This window comes from Cetorhinus maximus, chromosome 6 (genome assembly GCF_964194155.1).
Source record: "Cetorhinus maximus chromosome 6, sCetMax3.hap1.1, whole genome shotgun sequence".
Taxonomy (NCBI): Eukaryota; Metazoa; Chordata; class Chondrichthyes; order Lamniformes; family Cetorhinidae; genus Cetorhinus; species Cetorhinus maximus.
In genome coordinates this window covers 7411616-7417615 of record NC_135884.1, presented here as the reverse complement: position 1 = coordinate 7417615, position 6000 = coordinate 7411616, and positions in this window count along the sequence as shown.

Here is a 6000-nt window from a genome sequence, read left to right as displayed (position 1 = left end):
TACAATGACCGGAAGATACGGTTCAGTCATGTTTGCAGAATAACAGAATGGCCAGGACACTGGGAGAACTCTCCAGCTCTTCTTTGAAATAGAGCCACGAGGATCATTTATGTAGTATAAGGGTCTGGTATGTACAGGGTTAATGTGGGACTGAGTACAGTACCGCCCACACAGTAATGTAAGAAGGCACATGACTAGGGTCAGTGTGGTGTTGGCCAGAGACGTGTTAAGGCCTAGACATGGAGATAGCTCCTTGCCTGTACCCTTTACTGTATAAACGTATACAGTTACAAGTAGTAAATAAAGGCTTGCTGTTAACATACAGCAAGGCCACGAAAACTTCGTTAACAGACACGTTCTGTAACCAACACCATTACTACAGCTCACTTTTTCACCTGAGGGGGCAAGATGGGACCTCCGATGAATGTCTCATCAGAAAGGTGACACCTCTAAAAGTGCAACATTCCCCCAGTTCTGCACTGCTCAAGTATCTGGAGTATGACTTGAACACAGAACCTGCTGATACAGGGGGAAAAAAAAATACGCCCAAATGGGCCACATCTAACAAATTCTGCGGCAGGCAGGAGAGGCACAAGGTGGATGGGGCTGAAGGCCATCCGATCTCAACAATCCAGAATCCCAAACCTGCCAATTCCCCCTTACAGCAACCAGCCATGCTATCTGAGGGAATGACTGAAATACGTCACTTTGGAGTCCGCTGAAAATTATATGTTAAAAAAATGCTGAGAGAATATTTGATTCAATTTGAGGCTGGATCTTAATAATTGGGTTTTTTTTCATCATCCATCATGGAACAATATTTTCCTCGGAATTACCAAACTCCATTATGTTTCTGTGCGTAGTTTGTGACTGTCCCTTTGTGGGACAGGCCGTAGTCCCTTTGTTCAACATCGAAGTGTTATTTTTGATAGTTCCACTGATTGGTGTAGATGTAAACCACATTTTATTGAATTGAATTTCATTCCCCGCTGCATGTTTTAAATTTCACTTCAATGCAATCTTGCTCTTTTGGGCCAAGTTCAATTACTATTTAAAGTCGGATAATCCAGCATGTTGAATGGTGCCAATTTACATAGCAAAGGGTTGCAGTGCACAGCAGGTTTAGGCACTAACATCAGACGTGTCTGGTCCAAGGAAACAAGAGATGAACAATTGGATTGCTTAATTCTGAGAATAGAAAACCTTTCAGTTTAAACGGGATTTTGTTAAAGTTAATGGCTATTCAGCCTTCTGATAAAGTGCGAATTGTTTTCTGCGGTATCACGATTAAGTATCCGTTTTTTAAAAATTGCTGCTTAAACGTCAATATTTTGGCTCAGATTGGAAAGGTCACCACCTTAGGGCAAGACCAGCACAAGAAAATTCTGGAAAAACTCAGCAGGTCTGATGGCATCTGTGGAGAGAGAAACAGAGTTAACCTTTCGAGTCTGCTCTGAAGAAGAGTTGTTCCAGCATTTTCCATTTTTATTCCATATTTCCAGCATCCGCAGTGTTTTGCTTTTAACGCAAACTGGCTATTCGGCCCGTCTGGTCTGTGCTGGTGTTTTTCCCTACACGAGCCCACTTAAAATAAGCCTTTATTTAGCGTCTTTAACATCGCATCAAAACACGTCAAGACACTCCTTCGGAGTGATTATCAAACAAAATTTGACACCGAGCCACAATCAATTGTTCCCCACGCCCCCTCCACCGCTCACCATCACCTCCTCATCTACACTCCCCCACTCCCTCCCTCACCATCACCAAACACCACCCCCCCACCCCTCCCCCCCCACCCCGCACAATGGTGGCCTGGCTGCTTTTTTTCTTCCAGTTCTGTAAAAATTGCTGAGGGGGTGTCTCACGATGGAGGTGCCCCATCTCTCTCTTAACTGCAAGAGCAGGCGGCAGCTACTTCAGTGCTGGAGGGCTTCCGTCTTCAAGAGCCCACCCACCGTCCTTAACCTGCTGGCAATTCCGTCCCCTGGGCATTCATCGGCCAATCCTCAAAACAATTGCTGTCGGGTGACTATTCCCGACAGAGTGCAGGATCGGGACCCGCGTTTGATCCCGAAGTCGGGACCCTAACCCCACCCCCCCCCCACCCCCAATTCACTCTGTTCAGACTGGGATGTCTGACCTGGAACATTCTGATTTTTATACTTCAATTCTGCAACAAGTCTTTCTTTGATCTTCTGAAAACCATCAGAATCGCTGCGTGTCAGTGCTGCAAATTAAACAGAAGAACCAAAAGAGCACAATTTTCACGGAGAAACCTTTGGCAAGCCTTTTATGTAGTGACGAGGGAGAGTAGCTCTGCACCTTTTTGGAGTTGATATCCAGCACAGCAAGGTGTTTTGTTCCAACTGTTATCACACTGAAATGGTTCTCTCTTTGTAAACAGAAAAGGTTTCAAAGCACTTTTCTCACAAAGGCAGGATGCCATTAATGCCTCATGTTATCTAAAGCATCGTTTGTATCTACCAGCTAAAGTGGGCTGCCTGCCAGTGAAATACTGTGACAGTGCTGCATTGTCAGAAGTGCTTCTGGGCAAGAGGTTAAACTTGTTCAGGTGGTGGTAATAGATTCCATATCATTGTTGGAAGGGAAAGTGAGTCCTATCACTGTCCTGATCCAGAATGCTTCTTCAGCCTACGCCAAAATCACTTTGCGCATTGTGCACAGTTCTGGGGCTATAAATTGTTTGGTACCCAAAAACAGGAAAGCGATGTGTGATTTGTCCTTTGAGGGAATGCGGGCAACAGGCCAACATGGTGCTGCCTGCAAATTATAATACTTCTGCGTGCAGCCAGCAATCTCCGTTATTGGCTACATGCAACAGCAGGAGGCCCAATATCGTTGGTAGATTATACAGCTCGCAGCTAGCCTAGACTACTTCAAGCTAGTCTAAGCCTCTCCGTTGTGGCATGCATCAGGTGCTGGGAAGCATTCTGCAGCTGAATCGAACCTAGGAACAAGAGAAGAATAGCTGGTGTGGGAGAGAGTGAGGGCCATGTTTCTCAGGTGCTCAACTGGCTGTTTTGGTGGCAGAAGGGAGGAGAGATGTCCTGTATCCTCCAATAGAGACAGGAGGCTCTCCTGACACATGATGAAAAGGCAGTGGGAACAGATAACCACGGAGATTATGCCAAGAGTGTAGCCCCAAGGGCCCGGCTGTGGTGTCAGAAGTAGTTAATGATCTCAAACCAGTGGTCTTGATCAGTAAATGCATCTTAAAATGCCATATCCTACCAACTGCACCACCAGCCTCAGCCACTATACAATTGTCCCCGCCCCATCACTCACTTACCAACAATCTCTATCAATCAGGATTCATACCAAACATTCATATACTTCGCTTCACACTTACACACTTGGCACTGTTGCTAAGCCATTCCACTCAAAGGGCAAATCACACATCACTTTCCCCATGCCTGTTTTCAGGCACTAAACAATTTATAGCCCCAGAATTGTGCACAAAACTCAAAGTGAATTTGGTTTAGGTTGAGGAAGCATCTCAGGCCACTGTTACAAGCCTCGCATCTACGTCTGATAGTTTGTGCGCACAAATAAGGAACAGGAGTAAGCTATCCAACCCCTCCAGCCTGTTCCACCATTCAATGAAATCATGGTTGATCTGTAACTGTAGCCGCCTGCCTTGGTTCCATATTCCTTAATACCCTATCTAGCAAAAATCCATTGATGTCCAAATTTAAACCTATGAATTAAGCTAGCATCTACTGCTTTTTTGTGGAAGAGAATCTTTTATATTAACCAACTATTCCTCCCTTGAATGCCCAGGCTCTGAGTTTGAGGTTATGTCCTCTTATGCCCTAGAATCCTTCCTAGAAATTTCTATCTAGCCTAGCAATTTCTTTCAAAGTTCTAAAAACCTAATCAAATCAGCCTTAATCTGTTATATCCCAATGAATACAAGTCTAGGTTATGTAATCTCTCCGCCTTACGGCTTCGGTAACATGCTGGTGAATCTGTGTTGAACTCCATCCAAGGCTAATGTGCCTTTCTGAGGTGCAGTTGCCTAGGATAGTACAAAGTACCCAGATGTGGTCTAAGCAGGGCTTTGATAAGCTATAGTGAAACTTCTTTCCTTTTATATTCTAGCCAATTAGTTATAAAGGCTAATATTCCATTAGCGTTGTTGGGTATCTTTTGAACGTGACTGCTGCATTTTAAGGTCTTGTGGTGCAGTGGGTAGCGCCCCGGCCTCTGAGCCAGACCCTCCAGGTTCAAGTCCCACTCCAGGACTTGATGGCCAAGGAAGGTGCGTTCATAATGTGACCATACAGATTGGGGATCAATCTTTTAGTCCTCGTAACATACGCTATTGACAGGGGATAAGAGTGGGAGGGATTCCTGGTCATTCATGTGATGGAAAGAAAGTTGGAGCCTCTACCATCGCTATCCATAGCTCCAGACTACAACATGCATGTGAAAATGACATGTCGCCACAGCAACTTGGACTCCCTGAGTGAAGTTCAACACACCACTAGAACCACTACAGTTTAGTGATCTGTGTACATGGACCTTGGAATCTCTTTGGTCCTCAACTGTTCCTCGCTTTTCACCAATTAATTAATACTCAAACTTATCCCTTTTTGTTGCAAAATGGATGGTCTCACACTTTTACCCACATTGAAGTCCATCTGTAACAGCAATGCCCACTCGTATAATTTATCAATCTGCCTTTGTGATTTTAAGCTCCTCTCTACAATACTTACTGCACCGTGTCATTGGCCAATCTGGGGTATAATGCTATGGTGTTGTCTTATATTAATGCTTATAGGCAAGAATCTTCGGCTCGGCGAGCGGAGGTGGGTCCCGCTCGCCGAGGCATAAAATGATGCGCGGTGACATCGGGCGGGTGTCCTGACGTCACCGCGTGTCATTTAGATTATCAGTTAGGCGGCGTGCACCAGAATCGGCTGCGTGCCTGCCAAACTGTCAAAAGCCTATTAAGGCCATTTAAATAGCAATTAAAATAATTAATGGAGCTGCCTATCCAGCCTTAAGGTTGTCGGGCAGGCGAAGAGCCCAGGCGGCCTTCGCATTTTTCATGGAACCTCATCCACGGGCGGAGTGAGGCTTCATGAATGATTTTAAATTTTTTCAAAAATTTTTATTGAAATTAATGCACATGTCCCAGCTCATGTGTCAGTTTCACATGAGGGGACATGTCATGAAGATTTTATCAACACTTTATTGAACTGTTAAAAATTAAAACTAATCTCCCTGAGGCACCTCTGCATTGTTTCGCACGTGAAAGAGAGTGAGTGTGAGTGAGACTGTGTGTGTGTGTGTGAGTGTGTGTGTGTGAAAGAGAGTTTGTGTGTGAGTGAGACTGTGTGTGTGTGTGAGAGAGAGAGACTGTGCGTGTGCGTGAGAGAGGGAGAGTGTGTTTGTGTGTGTGTGTGAGAGAGAGAGAGAATGAGAGAGTGTGTGAGACAGAGAACGAGAGAGTGTGTGTGAGAGAGAGAGAGAGAACGAGAGAGTGTGTGTGTGTGTGAGAGAGAGAGAGAACGAGAGAGTGTGTGTGTGAGAGAGAGAGAGAATGAGAGAGTGTGTGAGACAGAGAACGAGAGAGTGTGTGTGTGTGAGAGAGAGAGAGAGAGAACGAGAGAGAGTGTGTGTGTGTGTGTGTGGGTGTGAGAGAGAGAGAGTGTGTGTGTGTGTGAGAGAGAGAGAGAGAGAGAACGAGAGAGACTGTGTGTGAGAGAGAGAGAGAATGAGAGAGTGTGTGTGTGTGTGAGAGAGAGAGAGAACGAGAGAGTGTGTGTGTGTGTGTGTGTGTGTGTGAGAGACTCAGGGAAACCCCCCCGCCTGCACATGGAGCGCTCAGCACTTCCGAGTGCGCATCATGCTGGGTGGGCCAGTTTTGAGGGAAGGGGTGTTGGTGGAGGGGTGGATATTGGTCAAATTCAAAGCCGCACATGGGTGGTTGTTGGGTTAAAACAAGGAAGCCTCAGTAGTCATCACATTAGC